Source organism: Mus musculus, chromosome 8 (assembly GCF_000001635.26).
Source record: "Mus musculus strain C57BL/6J chromosome 8, GRCm38.p6 C57BL/6J".
NCBI classification, from domain to species: domain Eukaryota; kingdom Metazoa; phylum Chordata; class Mammalia; order Rodentia; family Muridae; genus Mus; species Mus musculus.
In genome coordinates, this window is record NC_000074.6 from 22809222 (window position 1) to 22835528 (window position 26307).

Here is a 26307-nt window from a genome sequence, read left to right on the forward strand (position 1 = left end):
CAGCATCAGAGGCAGGGGGTCAAACCTTTTGGGATGTATATGCTCAGATCTAAACTATAATACTGCTATCTATTGTAAGATCAAAGTAGCCACGGGGACCCTCCCTAAATTAACCATATACAGACATCATATCAAGAGCAGTTTTTCTCGTAAAATGGTGTATTGTTAATGAAACAATTAACTTTTAAAGAATTTAAGAAAGAGAGAGATCTTGAGGTTGGGTGGGTAAGAAGATGGGGAAGATCTGGGAGGAGTTGGGGGAGGGGGAGCATATGATCAAAACGGAAAAAAAAATAAAAGTAATGATGTATTTTACTATCCATGGGTGTAGGTGCACACACATTCACAACACAGGTCGTGGTCTGAGGACAACGCTAAGGCGTCTGTTCTCTCCTGCCATCTCCTCAGATCTGGGAGGGAGACTCCAGTCCCCAGGGCTCCATACAAGCACCTCTACCCACTGAGCCACCTTGGTGGCCCAAATAAGAAACTTAGGAATTCCAATGTCACAGATGATCTCTCTACATAGACAAAAGGAACTTCCTCAGGGTAACAAAGGTGACCAATAGGAGGCAGAAGAGGCAAGCATGGGGAGGAGAGAGAGATTGGGTACAGTATATACATGAATTTTAAATTAGCTATTACTTAGTGATTGCGTGTTTCATCTATTTGAACACTTACCGTGTGCCTCACTGAGTCCCACATTAAGAATTTGATGGGGATTATTTCATCTATAAAACGTTCCCTATTTTACAAGGGAAGAAACAGTTATGCCCTAATTGCCCCAATTTCACACAGTTAAGGCAGCTACAGGGTAGATTTGAATTCATGCCTGAAAACCCAGACTTTATACAGGGAGGCCTCAAGTATCACAGAGCACATAACGGAGCTGAAACTGCCTTTGCCGAGGTGACCGAGGTGACTGCCACTGTTTTCCTTGACTTTCAGACAACTGGGGCTGGAGTTAAGCCTCTGTCCTTTTTGTCTTGCAGGGGACCGCAGTGCGATTCCCAGCACCTATGTGGTGGTTCACAATAGCCTGTAACTCCAGTTCTAAGGGCTCTGTCACCCTCTTCTGACTTCTGTTTGTTCCTGTATGCACACAGTGCAGTCAAGCACACGCATACACATAAAAATATTTTAAATAAAGGAAATTGTTGTGTTCACCTCTACAACATTTTGATGCCTCTGGAAAGCAGAGAAGGTTGGGCAGTGTGTTATCCAGACTGACAGTAGCCTGTGAGCCCAGGGTAGGAAAATAGATGTTGAGGGACTTGTACAAGTTACTACCTCCTCTCCTCCTCAGTCTAGAGCCTCTGCCCGGGAAAGAGCAGTAGTGGTTACTCTCCTGCACACCCAAGAAGAGTCTCGTCTGTGCCTGTGGGTATCACCTGCTTCTAAGAGTGAGAGGCTGTAGGTGTGCTTAGGCAGCAAGCCAGGTGACTTTGAAAGTTTGTTTCTTTAAGCTGGGAAGGACTCTCTGGAAGCTCCTCCACCCAGCTAATGGTTGGCTTGTGCTGACTTGTTTGAAGCATCCGTGGAATTGGCCACAGTACAGCATTCTCGTGAAGCACGGAGAATTCTGTGTGACGACGGTGGCACATTAACTTTGTTCCGTGTCACTCGTAAACGTAGGGAAACGGCGCTTCTGACTGACAAAGGTCAGTATATGGGCACCTACATTTCTTTCACATTTTTGACAGATTTGAATTTTTTTTTCTAATCAGATGTTAGGGAAAATTGGATTATGATCTGAAACTTCTATTTTCTTCAATTTTATGAGAAAAAAAACCCCAGATATTAAGAGAGTGGTTAGAATTTTTTGTTTTAAAAAACCTATATACTTACCCCCCCACACACACACACCCGGAAGAAACTTCAATTAAGATCACAGGGAGACTATGAATAATAAAAATACAAGGCAAGGTGTAGGCATAATTTTTTTGCAACCTACTTTTAATTCAACCTGTCCTCTAGCCCGCCCCCCAGCAGAGGGAGGAGGAAAGTTATCAGGATCTGGGGGAGGTGGATCTGTTAAGCAATAGTTCTTTGGGGGTGAGCTCGATCTTCCGGGGCAGCGGTTCGGTCCTGTAGCCAACCCCAAATACGACTCAGCAGCTACAGTCCAGTCCTTTCGGCAAGCAGACTCCAGGCAGCTGCAGTTCAATCCTAAAGCAGCCACCAGGCTCTCCAACCGGCCTGAGGTGAGGCCGCAAACGTGGCGAGCTGCTGCAGGAACCTCAAGATCAGCTCTTGGGCGAGCTCCTCTCAGTGTCAGAGTTATCACAAGCTGGGCTCAACAACGCTATGTAAGGTGAACCAACACATGCATGTCTTGATCAAAGAATAGCGAGGCAGAGCAAACCAAAGCTCAGTGCTCATCTCCCACTGTCTGCGGGGTCATATTTATACTCTGTCATCACCGGTCTTTCCACGTGTTTGCTATATCCAAACATCCTTTCACCTGTGTGCCCCAGCAAAACATCATTTGATGCAACTAACTTTCCAAAGAACTGGACGTCTCTGCTTCAGTGCGGCTTCAGAAACTGAACATTTCAGTGACTTAGAGCTTGAAGACACTTTGAGGGAAGTATTTGGACATGTTCTAATAAAATAGGTTTCCCGTGTTATTGTCGGGTGGTCAGCGAATGGCTCTAACGCTAACTGCGTGGGAGTGGGATGCTGCCTCCCTCCTCTCAATTTTAAATGTCCATCACTCAGTTGATCCTGGGTCTCACGTAGCCATCTTTGTACACTGGCATCTAGCAGAAGTTCCTGGAGAGACTAGGGTCTCACAGAGATTGGTGCCGAACTGCCTCCTGTTCATTCTTTTATTCTGACAAGTATGTCTTCCTCTCCACCCATGGCTGCCAACTGCTCAGTAACCAGATTTCCGTCCATGTTTCAGCACACACGTCTATAAATAGATTTAAAGTGGGAAGCGGCTGGAGAACGCCACGTAGTGAGCTTGAGCTGGTCAGTCTTAATGATAATTCTTAGCTTAGTGGTATTTTTTATATAATATAAAAAATGATAAGGATACAAAGAGCTAAGTATTTATCCATTAGACTGGGAGAGAAAAAGTAGAAGAGGAGAAAAATACCAAGAGTTAAAATTGATGCAAATGAATACTGATTGTACAATCACAGCTCTGTGAGAGATTTGAAACTAAAAGTTTTTTTCATAGGATTCTTTGGAAATAAATCTAAAGATCTTTTCCGAGCAACATATAAATTAGAAATAGTTGCAGAAAAAGTCAGAATGGTCCATTATAACAGAAGAAAATGGAAATGTAGCTAAATATCATCCATTAAAATATGACACAGTATTATGGAACAAGAACAAGACAATATGAAAAGGATAACTAGGAATGAGAAAGATATCCAAGGTTAAGTCTAGGACATTTGCAGAAATGCAAAAAAATCTACAAAACAGAAGAAAACAATAAAACCCAGCTAGATCACAGATCAGTGCCGACTCTACTATTTTATGCCCAGGGATGCTATTGATAAGAGATGAACAAAGCTATATATATATTTTTAAGTCTAGTAACAGTGGTGGTGTACACCTTTAATCCCAGCACTCAGGAGGCAGAGGCAGGTGAATCTCTTAGTTCCAGACCATCCTGGTCTATAGAGTGAATTCTAGGTCAGCCGGGCTACAGAGAGAAACACTGTCTTTAAAGACAGACAGACAGACAGACAGACATTTTTTAAATGATGAAGGAACAGGAAATCAGTGTCTAAATTGGAAGAAATCCCTGAGCGTCCAGGTCAAAGAATGGGAACATTCCCACTACGAAGGAAGTGTCAGCTTTCATGGATGCTTGTTTGCTTGGGGTTTTGGGGGGATTGCTTGGTTTTTGGGGGAGGCTGGTGGTTGTGTTTTTATTGTTGTTGTCTTGAGACAGGGTCTCACCATGTCGCTTTGGATGTCCTAGAACTTGCTGTGTCAACCAGAGTTGGCTTCATAAGACCCAAACAACGCTGCTTCCCAAGGGCTGGGATTAAAGTATGTGTCCCTGTACTCAGGTTTGCTCCCCTAGAGCAGGCTGCCTAGACCAGACTGGCCTTGAACTGATGGAGATCTGCCTGTCTCTACTCCATGGTGTCTGGTGATCTACAAGGATTTTTAAAGGAGTAAGAAAAGGAGAAAGGAAGAACTGAGTAGATCTCTCGTGTGGGAAAACATTGAAGAGAAGTCACCCAGTCCTACTGAAGGGGAGAAGGAGGTGGGCACAGGAGACCTGAGCAAACAATGAAACTGATGGGGACCAGGAAGAAAACATAATATCCTACAAGAAAGAAACATCACCGGTAGGCTACCTGGCTTATCATCATGTTTTAACTAATCGTTATAAACTTAACAATAGTAAGCTCTCTAAGCACCTGCAGTGATGTACTCCACTAAAGAAATATTCAGCCGGGCGTGGTGGCGCACGCCTTTAACCCCAGCACTCGGGAGGCAGAGGCAGGCAGATTTCTGAGTTCGAGGCCAGCCTGGTCTACAAAGTGAGTTCCAGGACAGCCAGGGTTATACAGAGAAACCCTGTCTCGAAAAACAAAAAACAAAAAACAAAACCAAACAAACAAACAAAAAGAAATATTCAGTGAATACAGGGATAGATGCAAAAGTGGGCTTAGCCTCAGCCATGACCTATAGACTCAGGGGAGATGGATTGGGAAGGCTAGAGTGTTCAACCTTTGCTCTGTGTCATTGAAAACTGGCCAAGTCAGGGGAGAAAAGAGGAGTCAACATAGACTATCGTGGCTGGAGTTGGAGTTCAGTGGTAGATCAGTTGACTATTATGTACAAGGCCTGGTTCCATTACCAATCACACACACACACACACACACACACACACACACACACACACACACAGAGCAATAAAAATGTATAATCCCAGATAAAATCCTAGAAGAGATACAAGCGGTTGATCGCCTGGGCTGTGGGTGGCGTAGAGAGAGAATCAGGGTTTGCTTACTTCTGTGAAACAAAAGGCGTAAGGGTGGGTCTGGAGCTGGCTTCTCACCACCTCCACCCCTTATCGGCAACAACCAATAGGCTACCTGAACTAGTCAGAGTTAGCGCAATAGAAATAGTGGCTTCTGGTGGGTGATCTTGTCTGTAGAACGGCCCACTTTCTCCCCTCAGGAAGTTCCTGCTCCCCACAATTGACTCATTTCCCCTCCCTCCCCTCTTCCTCTCCCTTATAAACAAGTTCAACAGCTCAGCGCAGCTCTTCTTGTATTGTGGAACCGCTGTGTCTGGGCCAAGCATAACTCCCGGTGGGGAAACATGAGTGAGTGGCTTTGGCACTTCGCTAGACAGTGTGCCCACGCGCTCCGTCTTAAATGCTGTGGGTCTGTGTCCTGAAGAACATCACCCTTGCTCACACTGTATGTAGATCAGGTTTGCTTCGAACTTGAGATCCTCCTACTTAAGCCTCCCAAGTTGGTAGGATTCTAGGTCACTGTGCCTGGTCATTGTGCTGGGTTTTGTTTATATGGTTGTTTTGTTTTGTTTGTTTGTATTGTTTAATGCCACACACTGTATGGCTTCTGTTAAGAATAACACTAGTGTGATAGGGCACAGCAGTGATTCCAGCATCAGGGCACAGACGGGAGGACGGAGGACTAGAGATCCACCTGGACTGTAGAGTGTGACCTTGTTTGCAAAAGCCCCAGACGAATACAAGTAGCTGGGATGTAGCTCAGCGGGATATTGGCTACTTCACTTGTGTCGCTGCTATAAAATACCCACAAGCACAACTTAAGGAGGAAAGGACTTGTTTAGGCTCATGGTTCATCATGGTGGGAAAGACACAGTGGCAGGAGCCTGGGCAGCTGTCACACTGCATCCACAGACAGGGAGTAGTAGAGAAGATTGCAGTGCTCAGTTACCTTCTCTTTTCAACTCGCCCCTGACCACGGCTCATGGCATGGTGACCACAGCTCATGGCATGGTGACCACGGCTCATGGCATGGTGACCACGGCTCATGGCATGGTGCTGTTCCCACTTCAGGTGGGTTTTCTCACTTCAGTATGTGCATACATTTTATTTATGTGTGTGTGTGTGTGTGTGTGTGTGTGTGTGTATTCCCATATATATATGGGAGAAAGTGGGCCGTTCCACAGACGAGATCACTGGAAGCCACAATTTCTATTGAGCTAACTCAGACTAGTTCAGCTAGCCTACTGATTGCTGCTAATAAGGGGTGGAGGTGGAGAGAAGCCAGCTTCAGATCTACCTTTACTCCTTTTGATATATATATATATCAAGGTATATATATATATATATATACATACATATATACACACACACACACACATACACATATATATACCTTTATGAATCTCATAAATATTCCTAGAGCTTTCTTTACTAGATTCTAAATATATCAAGTTGAAAATCAGTATTTACCATCACACTCAGCATATGTAAGGTCCTGGGTTCCATTCCTAGTATCATAAAAGCAAATAAATAAATAAATCTAGTTTTTCTTGGAAAAACTTGGTGTATCCCTTGCAAAAGAATGAAGCTGGATTTTGTATTGATATGTTTGTGCATTATGCATGTAGCAATAATTAAAAAGAGGCCATGAATTTGAGAGGGAGTGTGGGGAGGCAGGGAAGGAGTAAGGAAATAATGTAATTATATTTTAACTTGAAATATTATTTTGTATTTTTAAAATGATATATTGCATTTAAAAGGTATATCTTTAAAGTTGCAAAACTAAAAATAATCTGGATGAGGAAAACAAGAAAAACAAATTTTAAATGTACCAAAAGTATAAATGTGACACCAAAACCGTAAAACTTATAGAAGGAAACATATGGAGTTCAGCAAGGACTTCCTAGATAAGACACCCAAAGCACAGGTTGCTTGACTGAAACTCAATGAAAGGTAGATAAACTGCACAGCAGTCAGATGAATGCCTGTGCCTGCAAGGGCATAATTAACAGGGTGGGAAGACATATGGACTAGGAGGAAATGTTTATATAACATACATCTGATAAAGGGTTAATATCCAGATTGTGTAGAGATACTTACACCTGAAAAGGGGGCCAAAACAGAATAAACAATCTGCTTAGAAAATGGACCACGAGAGGCTGGAGAGACGGTGTGGGGTTAGGAGCAACGGGCTGTTCTTTCTGGGGGCTCAGGGTTAGTTCCCAGCATCCACATGGTGGCTCAGGAGCATCTGTAACTGCAGTTCCAGGGATGCTGACCTCTTTTATGACCTCTGTGGGTACCAGGAGTGCAGGTGGTGCACATACATACATGCAGGCAGACACCTGTACACATAAAGTCAATAAATCTAAAGAAAGTGCACAATGAACTGGTATATATTTTCTCTAAAGAAGACATACAAAAGACCGATAAGCACAAGGAAAAAATGTCAACCTTGTAATTGTGAGCACAATAAAGATCAAACCCACAAGGGCACATCACACTAGTACTCAAAATAAAGCAGAAGACGCTGCTGCGGATGATGTGGAGAAATTGCAACCCGTGCACATTGCCCACGGAAACGTAAAATGGTAGACATTACGGAAATAGTATGATCAGAAACGAACGAACGAACGAACGAACGAACGAACAAAAACACAAAGAACAGGGGCTGGAAGAATGGCCTAGCAGTTAAGAGCACAGATTGCTCCTCCAGAGGACCCTGTTTGGATTCCAGTACCCGCCTGTAACTTTAGTTCCAGGAAATTAAACACCCTCTCTGGCCTCTGAGGCATTGCATGCATTTGGTACATACACATACATGCAGGTCAAATACCCATACCCATAAAATTAAAAAATGGAAAAAAAAAGCCCTAAAAATAGAATTACTATATGCTCCATCAACTCCATTGAGTGTCCACAAGAATGGAAAAGCAGGGACTCTGACAGCTATGTTATAGACCTGTATCCAAGGCAGCATCTTCTAAGGCAGAAGCAAGTCAAGAGATGAGAGGATGTGGTGTGCACATAAAATAGTATCCAGACCTTGAGAGGAGTAAGCTCTGCTCAATGTATAGTGTGGTGCACCTTGAGCCAGTCACAAAATAACACAGAAGGTGTGAATCCACCGATGTGAGAACAGTCAGACTCACAGAAAGGACTAGTCGTCCCGTCGGAGCTTAGAGGAGAGGGGAATGGGTGCTCATTTTTTAATGAGCACGCTGGCTTGTTTCAAGCTTGATACAAGCTCAAGTCGTTGGGGAAGAGGGAAGCCCAATTGAGAAAACGTCTTCATTGGATTGGATTGTGGACAAGGCAGATGCTCATTTTCTTGATTGATATGGGGGAGCCCAGCTCTCTTTGGCTGGTGCCTCTCCCCCCCCCCCCACAACCCCCCACAGATGGTCCTGAGTTATATAGAAAGCAGGCTGAGCAAGCCATGAGGCACAAGCCAGTAAGCAGTGTTCCTTCGTGGCCTCTGCTTCAGTTCTTGTCCTGCTGGAGTTGTAGCCAAAACATACATACATACATACATACATACATACATACATACATACATACAAACATACATACATACATACATATAAAATAAATAAATAGACAGATAGATAAAATAACTTTTGTTTTGGTTTTGTTCCTTGATATTTCAAGAAAGGTTTTTGTTTCAAGACAGGGTTTCTCTGTGTAACCCTGGCTATCCTGAACTCATTTTGTAGACCAGGCTGTCCTTGAACTCATGCCTCTGGCTCCTGAGTTAAGTCCCTGGAACAATAATGCCCAGCAATGAACAACTTTTACAAACTAAAACTGTGATGAATAAGCAGAAGTCTCTGTGACTTTAGGGGATCGTTCCTTAGGTATGACGCTGTCTTAACCAGGTCCCCGTGGTTGTGATAAAGACTGGGACCAAAAGCAGTTTAGAGGAAGGATCCCCTGGAGTCAGGAAGTGATGCAGAGGCCTTGGAAGAGTGAAGAGTGCTGCTTACTGGCTTGTTTCTCAGGGCTTGTTTGGGATGCAAATTATGTAAAAGCTGTCAAGAAAGCAAAGCTGGCTGTGTGGTTCCTACCTGTAATCCCAGCCGGCAGGAGGCAGAGGTAGAAGATGAAAAGTTCAATGCCATCCTTGACTGCTGCAAAGATCTAGGTCATACTGGGCTACCTGAGAGCCAGTCTCAAAAACAAAACAAATGGAAAGATATGGCAAAGTTCAGAGGTGAAAAACAAACAAACAAACAAACAAACCAAATTCCACCCATTATTACCCTTAGGGAAATATTAAATCCATATATGGTACACACACACAAACACACACACACACACACACACACACACACACACACACACACGAGTACACACACAAGAACACTCACATGAACACACACAAATGATTTCATTACAGTAGGGTTAAATATAGATGTTGCTTTTTATTTATTGAGAGCTAATAGGAAAACAAAAAAGAAAAACATAGTACAGTTTGATTTTAGATACCATCCATTGTTTTTCTGCTTGGAAGATGAAAGAAATTATTAGCTTGCCTGCCTGCCTGCCCTCCCTCCTTCCCCTCCCTCCCTCCCCTCCCTCTTCTCTCTCTCCCTCCCTCCCCCTCCCTCGCCCCTCCCCTCCCTTGTAACCTGGGTAGCCCTTGAACTCACTAATTATCTGAGGATAAGCTTGAGATCCTCTCCATGCCCGCTGTGGAGTCTTGGGACAACAAGTGTGCCACCACCGCATCCAGTATTATGATGGGGCTCGAGCTCAGGACCTCCCGCGTGCTAGGCAAGCACTCTAGGAGCTGAGCTACATTGCCAGCCTGACTCACTGGGTCTCGGTCTCCGTAGATTTCGTAGATTTCGTTCATTCGACTTATAAACTTTCCGCTCCAGAGTCTGCTCGCCATAGGCTTCTGTGGTTCGGAACCATCTGCGATGGATCTTGAGTGAGGGTTTCTAGATCGCACTGCCAGCAGTTCGTTCTTCCCTAAGGGGGAGAAAATTACTGAGAAAAAGAAATGTTCTGAAATGTTCTAAATTAATTGCGATCACCAGAGAACAGACATGAGCTTACCAGTTAACAGAGAGCGTGCTGTGTTAGCTTCCTGGAGCTGACAGGATATTTGAAGAAAGGCAAATCAAGAGAAGGGGAGATCCCCACAGCTTCGGGTGTTTCTATCCTTGAAGGAGTCTATTCACTCACCATGGCAGGGAGAAACAGGGAGAGGCTGGTGTCCCCATCTCCCCTCCGAAGCAAGTCCCGATTATTTAACTTCCTTCCACTATGCCCGGCCTTCTGTCATCTATCAAGTTCTATCGTCTCCTAGGAGCACCGGGCTAGGGACCCGTGCTCAACACGTGCTCAGCACGTGAGCCTTTGGGGGAACACGTGAGATCCCAACCCTAGCTTGAGTCGGGCAAACAAAAGAACACCCAGCCTTCCTGAGCATGGGTTGACACCAGATTCAACTCCTGACTGTGAGCGAACTTTTCCGACTATCAGCCCTAACCAACCCAGACACGGGTACGTCTGACTGACCCATGTTCCTGTCTCGAACATTTCCCGCTCGGGTAATGGCGTGGGTTCCTGTGAGTTGGTTACCTTCCTCAACATTTTGTTTAAAAAATGTTTAGGCCTGACAGATTTATTCCCTACTGTTGTTGTTGTTGTTGTTCCTGTAGTTTTGAGACAGGCTGGCCTCAAACCAGGAGGTTGGCAAGTGCTGGGATACAGGTGCTGTTACACACAGCCTTTGTTTTCCATTCTTGTTGGTGGTGTGGAAGTCATCTTGAGGCAGAAGGACCTAGCTCTTCACGATAAAAGAGATCCCTCCCTTCCTCCCTTCCTCCCTTCCTCCCTTCCTCCCTTCCTCCCTTCCTCCCTTCCTCCCTTCCTCCCTTCCTGCCCCTCCCTCCTCCCTCCCTTCCTCCCTTCCTGCCCCTCCCTCCTCCCTCCCTTCCTCCCTCCCTTCCTCCCGTCCTCCCCCTCCCTCCTCCCTCCCTTCCTCCCTCCCTTCTTTCCCTCCTTCTCCACCTTCCTTCCTCCACTCCCTTTATTTTCGCTTCCTTCTTGACATGGTGATAACCCCAGATACCCCATGGTCTCTTTAGATGACCCTGCCCTGTCATCTTCAAGTCAGTTTGAGTTCAGGAGCAATGCCACCCATTCCCCATGGCACCCGAACAAGCGAGCTCAGTCGCTTTCGCAAACTGGTGTGATCCACAGAAAAAGCCTACGGTTAGCGGCAAGGGTACTTTTGTGCACAAGACACCTTTGGTTTATCCAGATGGCACTCCACTTTTGCCTTCGTGTAGTGGTTCTCAACCTGTGGGTGGGGACCCCTTTGGGAAGGTGACTGTCCCTTTCACAGAGGCCCAAGACGATCAGAAAACACAAATATTTACATGATTCATAACAGGAGCACAATTACAGTTGTGAAGTAGTGACAAAAACAGTTTTATGGCTGGGGGTCACCACAACCTGAGAAACTGTATTAATGGGCCAAAGCATTAGGAAGGTTGAGAACCACTGCCTTAGTGGATCAGGCTGTTTGGATAGTTTTGTTTGCCTATCCATGGTTTTTATTTGGATTGGTTAAGAGTGGTAGCAATGGACAGTGGTGGAGAGCTGCTAGCTCCAGCTACTGGAGGTCAGAGAGGATAATTAGCTAACACTATGAGGGGTTGCACTCTCCCTGTTGGTGAAAAGCTCTGCCAGTGGGATGAAGGGACCTGGAACTCACTGGTAACAACAGTTCCAGGACCACATTCCTTGCTGGTTAGCATCTGTAAGGACTTTATTAAGTACTTGTGTTTTGGAAAACCCTCCCTTAAGACCTATGGGTTAACATCCTGGTTTTAAACTTCCTGAGATTTTCCATGCTCAAGAACATCTTTCTATTGATTTTGTACATGAGTAGGATCTTGCCCATCTAAAATATGGATCACAATGTAAAGTTTTAGTTTGAAAATGCCATGGCGCCATATAGCCTCCTTTTAAAAACAACAACAAAAAAACCCTTTCCTGAATGTTTAAAGAATTGTTTTCCTTTTCTTTTACATTCAAGAACTTGTTTGAGAGATTTGTTTCAGAGGAGTATTTTTTTTTTAAATGCATCTGGTACTCCATGTCGTATGTAATTCTACAGATGTAGGGCTTATGCTTCAGATTTAGATGTGTTTTTGTGAGCAAGGTATTTTTTGTTAGAGATTGACATAGGCAAATTGGGAATTAAATAAAGTCAGGCACCTCTAGACGCAGAATTGTTCCTTAATTGGAATGATAGACATTGCCGCGTCTCCCTGAAGTGAGACCATGCACCCGTGGAGGGGGAGGGGAGTGAGATTTTATAGGATGGAAGAGGGAGAACTCTGGGAATGGGAAATTCAGTCTGCAAGCCAATTCCCCTGCAAGTCTGGAAACAGCAGCAGGGTTGGAATGTGGGTCTCCTCATCAGAAGCTTGCATCTGATCTTATCGGTCAAGTCACCTTTCCTGCTCAGAGCACCTCAGACACCTGAGGCTTTCAGATCATTAACCCTCCATTCCAGAGACCAGAGACAGATAAGAAAGAAAGGGCAAGGTGTTCTTTAATTGCCTACATCCTGTGGAGGAGGGATGGTTGGGTTCTGTCCCCAGGATCAAAGAGGACATAGGATGCTTTGGAGGAGTGTTTTTAACTCAACCGCAGTCCATCCTGCAGTCACTGCCCTGAGCTCCTGGATTCTAAGACCTAGAGAAACTTTTGAAAAATAAGTGTTAGGGGAGCCAAAAAACAGATGATCTGGTTGCAGAGTGCCCAGGAAGGTAGAGGGAGTGGAAGGGCTCAGTGGTTCTATGAAGATGGAACTTGGGAGGGATGTGGATTCATAGTGACCAGTCCCACCAAAGTGAGTTACCAGGGTCAATGTACAGGATCTGCAGTAACTGCAGGAAGTGGGCAGGAGACAATGGAGGATGGATGTAAAGAACTGTATCTGGTCTGGGGTGAAAGGATGAAGGCCCCTTGCAGCCAGAGCTTCTCAGAGGTCTTCTTGTCGGTGTATCAGGAATGAATGGAGCTGTTGTACAGTGAGAGGCACTAGGTGAGAGCTTACATGCGGCATTGAAAGGAGATGAATCCAATACGGAAAACATCTGAAGGACTTTTTAAAAAATGTAAGCATAAGGATCAACAAGGGGCCTCAGGCAGTTCACACTCTGAGGGTTAAGAACGGTCACATGAGTAAAGCTCTCATGAATTCAAACTGTACACAAATACAGGAAAATATGGCCGGCTCCGGCTCCGGCTCCTCGAATTTCCTGTCATCCTTGTGCAGAGACCTTGCAAATCTTCTCTGTATTGTTCCAGTTTTAGTATATGTGCTGCCAGAATGATCCCTGTCATTATTATTATTTTTTTTAATTTTACTTTTATTGTGAACAAAATGAAGTTGGGCCAAGTTGACAGCCTTCGTTCAAATAGCATTGACTTATGAGACAGGAAGACTTTTAGGTTCTCCTTAGGAGTCAACAACTGTACCTTGTAAAAACTGTGTCAACATTAAGATAAAACATTAAAAATTACCAAAAAAAAGGGTGGGGGCTGGAGAGATGGCTCAGCGGTTAAGAGAGCACTGACTGCTCTTCCAGAGGCCCTGAGTTCAATTCCCAGCAACCACATGGTGGCTTACAACTATCTGTAATGGGGTCCGACCCCCTTCTTCTGGTGTGTCTCAAGACAGAGACAGTGTACTCATGTAAGACTCTGGCGAGACTTAACTTACTGGAGGACCCCCAGTGAACAACATAGAGCAGGGGATCGATGCAAAAGCAAGAGGAATTTTATTGTTCCAGCATGCTGGGGTTGCCCTGCACATGAAGGAGAGAGAGAACGACCCCCCCCCCCCCAGCCCGTTCAGTGAGTTTTTATGCAGTTTTCAGAGCAGCAGCCCTTAGGCACAAAGTGATTGACAGGACAGTGTGACTTTTAAACTGTTCGGTCTAGGGAATGAGGTGGCAAGGACTTCACTTGTCTGTAGGTGGCCAGTGGTAGGTTCATCCTGCAGAATGTGTCTATAGCTCTGGGCCTCACGATCCGCAGGTGGCCCATGGTTGGTTGCCACCCCCTCCGAGGTCTGAGGAATGTAGTCCGCCTCTCCCTTCCGGAAGGGAGGGGTGCTTGAGTGCTCTATGACCTTTCTCTTTCAGGAGGGGAGGAGTCTGGTGGAATTTTCTAAAGGTCCTGAACTGGCCTCTTCACTCACATATATAATATAAATAAATCTTTTTTTAAAAATTACCAAAAAGATCCCCACACTGGAGGTCTGATAGTTTTTCCTTAGTCTAATATAAAAGAGGTATGGCGGTCCCTGGGGGACTCAGTGGGACCCTGAAGTTTTCTGGGTGCCAGCATTTTGCTTGGACTTTATGGTGCCATCAGATGGTGGTGAAATCAAATGGCATTAGCAAAAAAGTTATTAGCAAAAAAAAAATTATCGTTACCAAAGAAGGCTGCCAAATCACATCGTTGCTCCCATCCTGATGAGCGCACACACACACACACACACACACACACACACACACACACAGACACAGAGTTTTCTGCCAAAGACGAACTCAGCCCTGTGGAATCCTTCCATTTGAAGATCAAATGTGGATTGTTACAGCCCTTCCTTTAAAAGGATGCTTTTCTTAGGTAGGTTAGTGTGGATATAGGAGGAGATGGTACCTATGGCCTAGGCAGCTAGGCTTAAAGAGAGAGGGGGGGGGAGATTGCATGGTCTCAGCTCAAGGCAGCTGAGCATGGTAAAAAGATGATACAGTAGCCAGAATCACAGTGCAGGTTTCTTTCAGAGTTGCATAAGCTCAACTTCCAAAGAATGTCACCCGCCCAGTTCCAGGATGAAGCAGGAAATGGGCTGCCTTGTTCTCCTTTTCTCCCTCACAGAGTCAGAGGGCTAGCCTGAGTCAGGCCAGGTGGAAATAAAAACGGGCGTCCCTAGAAGCAGAATTGCTCTTTAATCGGAGCAGAGGAAGGCAGAATTGTGCTTTAATCGGAACAGCGGAAGGCCGCAGTCTCTCCCCGGAAGTGAGACTGCACTCATGTGGTGTGGGGTCTTGGGATTTTTTTTTTGTTTTTGATAGAAAAGGGGGGATTTCTGGGATGGAAGAGTTAATCTGCAGGTCAGTTCTTCTTAGTCTCAAAGTGGCAGATACTAGCAGCTTTGATACGTGGGTCTCCTTATCAGGTGTTACCAGCCAAGGCAACTTTCTTGTCCAGAGCTTCTCATCCCCTGAGGCTGGCCTGCTCTACTTAATGAGATCCTATCTCAGAAACCAACAGAATAATACTGTTACTATTTGGACGCAGGGACACAGGCTCAGATAGGAGAAAAGGAGAGCGTTGGGCCTGGGGTGGGCAGCTCAGTGGTAGTCTGCTTGCTTAGCAATCAGAATCAGGAAGCAACCCAGGCTCAAATCATGGTTACAGAAGTAATGAAAAGAAAGAGAATCAGACCATACTGCCACGAAGAAGAAACGATACAGAGCAAGAAAATAATCATAGCAAATGCAGACAAATAAGACAAAACCAAAGGAGGACTGGAGAATCTAAATGATTGGGATGGCAGATATTATGTTCAAAGAACCCACCAAACAAAAGAAGTTATAGAAAAACTGAAAGTGTTGGCCAAATTGTCACAAGAATGGCCTCTAACCTGGTTGTTAATGTTGTTTTCCTCAGAAACCTTTTGAACTGGGCCTCCACAGCCCACATGACCCTCAGCACTGTGGTCTTTTATTCTTCCTCTAGGATGGTCCACTAAGCCCTGCTTAGAGTATTCAACTGTTTTCCTAGTTCAAAGTCTGAAAGTCCTCCACATTCCTCAATAAAAACAGCACAGCCAAGTCTGTCACAGCAGTATACAACTTGTGGCACTAACTCTTGTCTTAGTTGTTCCTCTATTGCCATGGCGAAACAATGTGACCAAGGCAACTTATAAGATAAAACATTTAATTTGGGGCTTAACTGTGGTTGCAGATCATTATAGTTCATGACTGTCATGGTAGGGAGCATAGCACCAGGCAGGCAGGCAAGCAGGCACAGCAGACAGGCAGGCACAGCAGGCAGGCAGGCAGGCAGGCAGGCACAGCAGGCAAGCAGGCACAGCAGGCAGGCAGGCAGGCAGGCAAGCAGGCACAGCAGACAGGCAGGCAGGCAGGCAGGCAGGCAAGCAGGCACAGCAGACAGGCAGGCAGGCAGGCAGGCAGGCAGGCAGGCAGGCAGGCAGGCACAGCACAGCACTGAAATAGTAGTTGAGAGCTTACAAGTTGAATCAAGCATGAGGCAGAGAGTGATAGAGCTAACTGGAAATGGCATGGGCTTTTGAAACTTCAAAGCTCACCTCCAGTGACACGCCTCCTTCAACAAGACTACACCTCCTAATCCTTCCCAAATAGTTCTACCAACTGGGAGCCAAGCATTTAAACATATGAGTGTAAGGGGGCCATTATCATTCAAACAACACTACAAGGCCTATGTAAGATTAACTTTCAACCCTTTAAAGAAAATTGTCATTAAAAGCTCTTCTTCATGGCTTACAAAGGAGATGCATCTTCTAGCCTGCATCTGCCTGAGAATCTACATCCCCTGGTAAACTAGAGGGTGTATTGTATTAGTGTGCTCTCACTGCTGTGATAAATAGTGCAACCAAAGGTAGCTTAGTGAGGAAAGCGTTAACTGGATTACATACCCCAATCAGTTTATCAAGCCAAGGCAGGAACTTTTTCAGGGCAAGAACCTCCAGTCAGCAACCAACGCAGAAGCCATGGAGAGCACAACTAATTAGCTTACTCTCCTTGGCATACTCAGCTTGGATTTTTATACAACCCACAATGGTCTGGGTTCCCCTACATCAATCACTACTCGAGAAAATGTCCCACAGGCTTATCTCCAGAACAAACATAGTAGGGACACATTTTCTCAACTGAGGTTCTGTCTTTTCTGTATGCATGGCTTAAACTTGTGCCAGGTTGACAAAAAACTAACCAGCCCAGGGGGTTAAATACGGAAACCCTAAAAATGAAGAAATCACAAAAATAGGTAAAAGAATATTGATACAACAGCACCTATACTACTTTTTTTTTTTTTGTAAAATAAGCAAAGTATAAAAATAAATAAATTTAATCCCAGCACTTGGGAGGCAAAGGCAGGCAGATTTCTGAGTCTGAGGCCAGCCTGGTCTACAAAGTGAGTTCCAGGATAGCCAGGGCTACACAGAGAAACCCTGTCTTGAAAAACAAAACAAAACAAACAAACAAACAAAAATAAATAAATTGTGACATCAGGTGTTAACAAGTGTTAAAAATGTATGAAGTTATAGAGATTTTTCAGCAATAACATTTACCAGCCTCAAACAGTATGTTTTAACCATAAGATGTTTTCTGCAAGCCTGATGGTCAACGCTGTAATAGATTCACTGAAAAATAAATCAGCAAAGGATCAATCACTCTACTATAGAACAGCATGATCACAAAGGAAAACCAAGAGAGAAAGAATCTCAATAAGAGGCAGTAACAATACCACCCTCTCCTGTCAATAGTCACCTTGAAAGCAAACTTAGTTTAAAAACTTGAAGACCTGACATGATGCAGCCCAAATAACAATTTACATGTGAGGTTTTCCACAGCTGACATAGAAGGTTAGAAAAAGATTGAATACAACAGGGTGTGCAGAAACACCCCCTGTAATCACAGCAGCTGAGAGGGAGAGGCAGGGAAATCACCAATAGCCTGAGATACGAGGATGAGTTTCAGGCCAGCCAGGGGTACATAGTATCTGTCACGCACACACAAATAAAACCCACAGAAAGGAAATAGAACCGACAGCACATGCACTACAGTCTTTTTACTTTTCTATTGTCAGGATAAAATGGCATAACCAAGGCAACTTATAAAAGAAAACATTTACTCGATGTGGTGGTTTGAATATGCTTGGCCCAGGAAGTGGCACTGTTTGGAGATGTAACCTTGTTGAAGGAAATGCGTCACTGTGCATGGGCTTTGAGAGCTTCCTCCTAGCTGACTGAGGATGTTGGTCTTCTCCTGTTTGCCTTTGGAACAGCTCCTTTAGCACCATGCCTGCCTGGAAACTGCCATGTTCTCACCTTGATGATAATGGACTGAACCGAACCTGTTAGCCAGACCCAATTAAATGTTGTCCTTTATAAGAGTTGCCTTGGTCATGGTGTCTCTTCACATCTTGACCAACAAGAATGAGGTAGAGAGCAGTCACAATAGAAATGACACAACTCTTTTGAAAACTCAAAGCCAACCCCCAGTGACACGCCTCCTCTAATAAAGCCGCCCCGTCTGTCTTCCCCCAACAGTTACACCAACTGGAGATCAAGTATTCAAACACATGAGCCCATGGGGCCCATTCTCTTCCAAACCACCACACTGTAACAACTAAATTCCTCTGTAATTCGGAAAAGGCAAAGATGGATCTTTCAATGACAAGAGATCAATTGAACAAAGTTGTACTAACTATAAATACATATAGAGTTAAAATGTAAATACCAATGAACCTAAAGGGAGAGGCAGATTACAATACAAATTTGTAGAGGGTTTCAATGCTCCCAAATAACGCAAATGATTTATTTGGTCTAAGATAAATCAGAAACCAGAACTCACCCAATAGCAGCAGACTAAGTTGAACTACTACATTTTCATTGAATTCTTGTTTTGTTTTCCCTAAAGAATGAAAGCCATCCTGTGTTCCATTCCCACCTAGTGAGCCAGCCTGACCCTAGCCTGATATAGTGTTGATATAGCCTGACACTCACTATATCAACACACAGGCTTAATCCAGATCTCACATTTGTGCACTGGGATAGCGTCAAGAGTCACTGGAATTGCCCACCCTAGACATCCCCACCCCTCAGGCATAGCCTCAGTCACACAGCCTGTATGCTGGCCTAGCCTTGTGACCAAGATCCTGGCCCACTCATACCAGCCCCACACTCTCCGGTGTAACCCAGGGGGCACAGCTTGTGCCAGCCCAAGCAGATCGGGGTATTTGTCCCGTTCTCATACTTTCTTGCTTGCCACTGTATTGGGATCAGCATGCTCCTCCAATCCAGTATCAACATGGAGAATCTGAAGGATTGACCTAACAAGTCCTTATAATTGTTTCAAAATTGACCAAATGTGAACAACAAAAATAAGGCCAAACTTCAACTCTGGAGACATATAACTAATAAAAGAAATCCATGTGCCTAGGTCTCATTGCAAAACTACAAACAGGGTGAAAGGCCAAGATAGTACAGCCCTTCTCTCCAAAATCCATGAGTTATATAGAGATGGTCTAAAGTGAGAACTAACTCGATGAACCCCAAAGGATGCAGAATTGTAAAAGAACATAAACTTCATCAAAGGATTCAAGAAGTTTAAAGAAGGCACCAACAGCTGGATGAACTTAAAGAAACAAATGCTGACGACACAAACATACAGCTGAATGGAGCAATGACAGTTCAGAGTTTGAAATTTGAATTCAGGAAAGATACAGAAGTATTGAAGAGAGTTCTTCCCAAAATAAAGATGGGATTGAAACACTCAATATCCCAATGTGCTGGTTAGTTTTTTGTCAACTTGGGAAGAGGGAACTCCAATTGAGGAAAAATGTTCCCATAAAATTGGCCCAAAGGCTAGTGTGTGGAGTATTTTCTTGATTAATGACTGATGCAGGAGGGCCTAGCCCACTATGGGTGGTGTCACCCCTATGCAGGTCATCTAAAAAAAAAACAAAAAACAAAAAAAAAAAAAACAAGCTAAGCAAGCCAGTAAGAAGCATCCCTCCATGGCTGTTGTTCCAGTCTCTGCCTGACCTTCCTCAGTGATAAACTTGATACAGAAGTGTAAGCTAAGTCATTGTGTTCCTTGCCCAAATTGGTTTGGTCAGTGTTTATCACGACTCAGACACCTGTTTAGAAAATGCAGGCAAAGCCTTCCAAGTAGAATGAATCCAGTAGAGTAGAAGAGAGGCAAACTATCAGAGCTTGAAAGTGAAGTGGGGACCACAGAAGCAAAGAATATGAGAAAATTAAAACACACAGAAGGAGCATTCAGGGAATGTGAGAAAATATCAAATCCTTGAATTACAGACATAGATGAAGGAGAAGAACCCCAAGTCAATGGCACTGTCCAGATCTTCCCAAACTAAAGGCATAACTATAGAGATACACAAAGCACACAGAACACCAAAGGACCAGGAAAAAGAATCGCTCTCCATCCATATCCTTGTTAAAACACTAAATATACACAAGAGAGGTACTGAAAGTTGAAGAGAAAAACCACAAGGCATGCATAAAAAAAACCCTTTAGAATCACAGCTGATTTTTTCCAATGGAAACTTGAAAATCCAGAAGAGCCTGGAGCAATGCTCTTCAAATTCCAAAGGATCATAGGTACCAACTTAGGCTACTGAACCCACCAAAACCACCTGCCATCCTTAAAGGAGAAAGAAACATTTTTCAGTGATATAAATGGGCTACAAAAATTCATATCCTTAAAGCAGCCTACCAGAGATGCTGGACTCAATGCTTCCTACTGAGTAGGGGAAGACGCATAGCCAAGAAACGAGGAAGAGAACAAAAGAAGCTGTATTTATTCAAACACAAAACAGGACTAAGAACAAACCCAGCGAAACAATTACAAATATACATAGAAAGGCAGAAACTGGTGGTATTGGGGACAATGACATAAAGCATTGTCTTGATAAGGACCTGGCATAGATAGAAGGCCTTAAATGGCCTCCTAAATAGACTCAGCTTTTGCCTATAAAACCATGGCCTTAGGACCCCCTGCTGTCCCCTACCCATCTCAAAAGGTGTCTAGCACGGAAGTGAAGTCAGTCTGACATTTGTATATAAGAAGGTTACTGATTTTTTTTGTTTGTTTGTTTGTTTTTTGTTTGTTTTTTTTTTTTGTTTTTCCAGACAGGGTTTCTCTGTGTAGCCCTGGCTGATCCTGGAACTCACTCTGTAGACCAGGCTGGCCTCGAACTCAGAAATCCACCTGCCTCTGCCTCCCGAGTGCTGGGATTAAAGGCGTGCGCCACCACACCCGGCTAGGTTACTGATTTTTGTGTGTTGATTTTGTATTCTGCTACTCTGATAAACGTTTATCAGCGTAGAAGTCTCCTGGTGGAGTATTTTTTTATGCGGTGTTTTATGTATCAGATCATATCGTTCGGCAAATAAAGATACTGTGACTTCTTCCTTTCCTATTTATAGCCCCTTGATCTCTGTTGACTTTCACAGAGCTGTGCAGATCTTGTTTGCTGGACCTGCGATCTGACTTAGGACCTGACAGAATGGGGTGGACTAGAGTCTAATGCAGTAGGCAGCCCCCAGTTTCAGTGCACTTTTATATGCAAATGTAAATACAATGAAAGCAATGGTTTAAGAGAGGTTGTCTGACTTCAGAAAAACATGAAAATAAAAGCCAGCGTGCACATACTAAATATTGACAGTGTAGCCTTTTCCCAGAACTTTCTCAAGACAGACCGATTCCAACACAATTGCCTGCCAGATATTGTCTTCGTTGGGATTTCTTCTTGCTGTGAAGAGCCACCATGACCATGAAAACTCTTATAAAGGAAAACACTTAATTGAGACTGGCTTACGGTTTCAGAAATTTTAGTCCATTATCATCACAGCAGGAAGCATGGAAGTGGGCAGGAAGATATGGCGCTGGAGAAGAAGCTGGGAGTTCTAAATCAGGACCAGCGGGCAGCAGGAAACGAATGAAATTCTAGGCCTAGCTCAAGCATATAAGACCTCAAAGCCTGCCTCTACAGTGATACACTTTCTCCAACCGGGTCACACCTCCTACCTCCTAAAAGTGTCACCCCCTATGGGAATTCAAACACATGAGTCTATGAGGGCCATACCTATTGAAACCACCACACTATAGATTACATCTGGGAAGTCACAAAAGCAAGGAAGAAGGCCATATCCTGATTTAGCATACACTGACAAGATTGAGGTCCATAGCTATGATCTGACATCCAACAATAACAAACATGTCTTATAAATTAAATGCAAGTGTTGGTCAAAGAAGGCATGAAATCACTTCCAAGAACAATTCAGGGAACAGAATGCACCTCAGGTAAAGGCACTCTGCCTTCTGTCCTGGAGCCTCTCTCCCTGGTCCCCAAGGCATTGCTCAAGAGGCAGCCTTCATTCTTTTGGCTCTGTTCCAACAACCTTTCAGGTGTTTTATTGTTCTAGCTAAGATTTCTAGTACTATACTGAAAAGGTATGGAGAGAGTGGACATCCTTGTCTTATTCCTGACTTTACTGGAGATGCTTTGAGTTTCTCCTCCATTTAGGTTGAGGTTGGCCGTGGGTTTGCCGTAAAGTGCCTTTATTATGTTTGTCATATGTCCCTACTACCCCTAGTCTCTCTAGGACTTTTATCATAAAGGGATGTTAAACTTCATCAAATGCTGTTTCTGAATTAATGAGATGGTCATGTGGTTTTTATCTTTCAGTCTGTTTATGTGTGGATTATGTTTATTGATTATGTATGTTAAACCAGCCTTGCATCTCTGAGGTGGCCTTTATGTGATCATGGTGGATGATTTTTTTTTTGGATCTTTTTTGTAAGGAATTAATTTTTCTAAGTAATTAATATCTTTGAATCTACATTTCATAAAGGATATTTGTTTATAATTTTCTTGAATTGTTGGGTCTTTGCATGGTTTACGTATCAGGGAAATTGTGGCCTCAGAAAAAGAATTTTAAAATGTTCCAATTTGAGTAGAATTGGTGTTAGATCTTTGAATGTCTGGTAGGATTCTGCATTGAATCCATTCTGCCCTGAAGTTCTTTTTTTAGGGGTTGTGTAAGAAACTTTTAATTATTGCTTATATTTTCCCATAGTGGTCTGTTTAAATTGGTTATCTGATCTTGGTTAACTTTAATAGGTCATATAAATCAAGACATTCAACCGTTTCTTTTAGGTTTCCCAGTTTGGTAGGGTACAGATTTTAGTTTGTCCATATTATTCTCTGAATTTCCATAATATCTGCTGTGATGTTCCTTTTCATCTCCAGTTTTACTAATTTGGACCTTCTCTTTCAGTCTTTTAAAGGGTTTATCAATAGTATTGATTTTCTCAAAGAACCAATTCTTTGTTGTTTCTAGGTTGTTTTATATATATATATATATATATATATATATATATATATATATATATATATATATATTATATTGATTTCAGCCCTGGATTTGATTATGTCTGCTTTTTGTTTGTTTGTTTGTTTGTTTGTTTGCTTGTTTGTTTTTTGAGACAAGGTTTCTCTGTATAGCCCTGGCTGTCCTGGAACTCACTTTGTAGACCAGGCTGGCCTCGAACTCAGAAATCTGCCTGCTTTTGCCTCCCCAGTGCTGGGATTAAAGGTGTGCACCATCACACCCGGCTTTGATGTCTGCTTTTTTGTTCTAGAACTTTCAGGTACACTGCTAAGCTGCTAATATGAGATTCCTCCAGTTGTTTTTATGTAGGCACTTAGTGCTGTGAGCTTGCCTCTTGGAACTGCCTTCATTGTGCCTCATAGGTCTGGGTATGCTATGTTTTTTTTTTTTCCATTTTCATACAATTTTAGAAAGGTTTTAATTTCTGTCTTGACTCATTTTTCATTATGTAGTGAGTTTTCTGTTTCCATGGGTTTGTACATTTTCCGTTGTTACTGCTCTTGTTGATACCAAACTTGAATCCATGGTGGTTGGATAGGATGCAGAATGTTATTTCAGTTTTTAAATTTATGTTGAGACTTGCTTTGTGTCCAATTATATACTCAATTTTGGAGAAGATTCCACTAGTTGCTGAGAAGAAAGTACATTCTTTTATCTTTGGGTGAAATGCTCTGTAAATATCTGCTAAGTTCATTGGGGTTATGGTGTTGTTTAATTCTACCATATCTCTGTTTGGTTTTGGTCAGGGTGACCTGTCCATTGCTGACCTCTCCCACTATCATTGTGTCAGGGTTAATATATAATTTTAGCTGTCATAAGTAGCTCCTTTTATAAACTTGGATTTTCTTCTGTTTGGTGCACACATGTTCCTCTCGGTAGATTTTTTTTTCTTCCTTTTTTGAGTATATGGTGCCCTTCCCTATCTCCTCCAGTTAATTTTGAGTTTGTCAGATATTAAAGGACTATACTTTCTTCTTGGGTCCATTTACTTTTTTTTGCTTTTTCCCACACTTTTATCTTGAGTTGATGTATATTCCTAATGGTATGTGTGGTTTTTGGGCGCAATACAAAGATGGACCCCAATCAAATGTGCTACTTTGTGCCTTTTTATTTGGGAATTAAGACCACTAATATTCAAAGTTATCAATGAGCACTATTTTTGATTACTGTTACTTTGTTGTTTGTTTTTGTTGTTATTTTGTGATGTGGGTCCTCCCACCTTTGGTTTATGATTCTTGAATTATTATTCTTTGTGTTTTTCTTAGGTGTGGCTAGTCTCTTTAGACTAAAGTTTTCCTCCTAGTGCTTTCTTTAGAGCTGAATTGATAAATATTGCTAAAATTTGGTTTTCTTGTGGAATGCTTTTCTTTCTCAGGCACTGTGATGGATAGTTTTGCTGGGTATAGGAGTCTGGGCTGGCATATTCCATTACTCCAAGAGTGTAGCAGATCTATCCATGTTTTTCCTCTTCACTGAGAAGTCATGTGTTATTCTAGTAGGTCTGTTTTTATATGTTACTTGGGTTTTGTCTTAGTTAGGGTTTTATTGCTGTAAAGAGACACCATGACCAAAGCAACTCTTATGAAGGAAAACACTTAATTGGGTCTGGCTTACAGGTTCAGAGGTTAGGGTTAGGTCCATTATTGCCATGGCAGGAACATGGTGACATGTAGAAGAAGCTGAGAATTCTATATCTGGATCAGCAGGCATCAGAAAGTGACTGAGACACACTTCCTCCAACAAAGCTACACCTACTCCAAAAGACCATACCTCCTAATAGTGCCACTCCCTGAGAGACTATGAGGGCCATTTTTCTTTAAACCACCACAGCTTTTTCCCCTTGAAGCTTTCAGTATTTTTTTTTTTGTTGTTGTTGTTCTGTACACTTAGAATTTTAGTTATATGCCATGTGGAATTTCCTTTCTGGCCCTTTCTATTTAGTGTTCTATATGTTTCATGTACCTTGAGAGGCACCTCCTTCTCTATGTTGGGAAAATCTCCTATGATTTTGTTGAAATTACTTTCTGTGCCTTTGAGCTGAGTTTCTTCACATTCTCCTATTCTTATTATTTATAGGTTTCATCTTTTCATAGTGTCCCAGGTTTACTGGATGCTTTGTGCCTAGATTTTTATTTTTTAGATTTAGCATTTTCTTTGAGATATACATTTCTCTTACCTTGTCTCCAACACCCGAGATTCTCTCTTTATGTCTTGTAATTTGTTGGTGAGTCTTACCTCTGAGATTTTTCATTTCCAGTTTTATTTCAGTTTGGATTTTCTTTAGCAACTCCATTTCTACTTTTAGGTCTTGAATTGTTTTTATTATCACATTCCACTGTTTCTGTTTCTCAGACTTCATTAAGGAATTGTCTTAGTCAGGGTTTGTATTTGTGCACAAAATATCATGACCAAGAAGCAAGTTGGGGAGGAAAGGGTTTATTCATCTTACACTTCCACATTGCTGTTCATCACCAAAGGAAGTCAGGACAGGAACTCTCACAGGGCAGAAACTTGGAGGCAGGAGCTGATGCAGAGACCATGGAGGAGTGCTGCTTACTGGCTTGCTTCTCCTGGCTTGCTCAGCTTGCTTTCTTATAGAACCCAGGGCCACCAGCCCAGGGGTGGCACCACCCACAATGGGTTGGGCCCTCCCCACTTGATGAGAAAATGCCTTACAGCTGGATCTCATGGAGGAATTTCCTCAAGGGAAGCTTCTTTCTCTGTGATAACTCCAGTTGTGTCAAGTTAACATACGAAACCAGCTAGTATAGGAATTTTTCCATATCCTCTTTATGGTCCTTGAACATATTCATAATTGCTTTTTGAAGTCTTTATCTTATGCCTCAGTTATGTTGCATTTCTCAAGTCCTACTGTAGCAGAGTTACTCAGTGTTGTGCCTGGATTTTTTTAGATTTAATATGTAATCCTCCTGGAGAAGGTGTATCATCTTGACTATTCATGCTTGTTTTTTTTTTTTTTTGTGCTGGTGTCTAAGCATTTGGAATTATGATGACTGAGGTGATTATAGGTGTTGCTATCTGCCTGGTCCAGCCATTGTTGGGCGTGTGTTCCATTCCTTGGTTTCTGTTGACCTCTCTGGATCTTAGAAGAGTGTGATGGCTG

The 26307-nt window shown here is 43.1% G+C and overlaps 1 long non-coding RNA gene and 1 pseudogene across 1 annotated transcript in view; both read right to left on the reverse strand.

Moving 5' to 3' along the window:
- Nucleotides 1-2771: 2771 nt before the first annotated feature.
- Nucleotides 2772-26307, reverse strand: part of Gm46036 — a 48447-nt gene continuing 24911 nt past the window's right edge. Inside the window, exons 2-3 of the long non-coding RNA XR_001778526.2 lie at nucleotides 9607-9931; nucleotides 2772-2917 (exon numbers count right to left, since the gene is read on the reverse strand). This is a non-coding gene — a long non-coding RNA (predicted gene, 46036). The remainder of the gene's footprint in view (nucleotides 2918-9606; nucleotides 9932-26307) is intronic.
- On the reverse strand, nucleotides 13207-13324 carry Gm24735 (annotated as a pseudogene).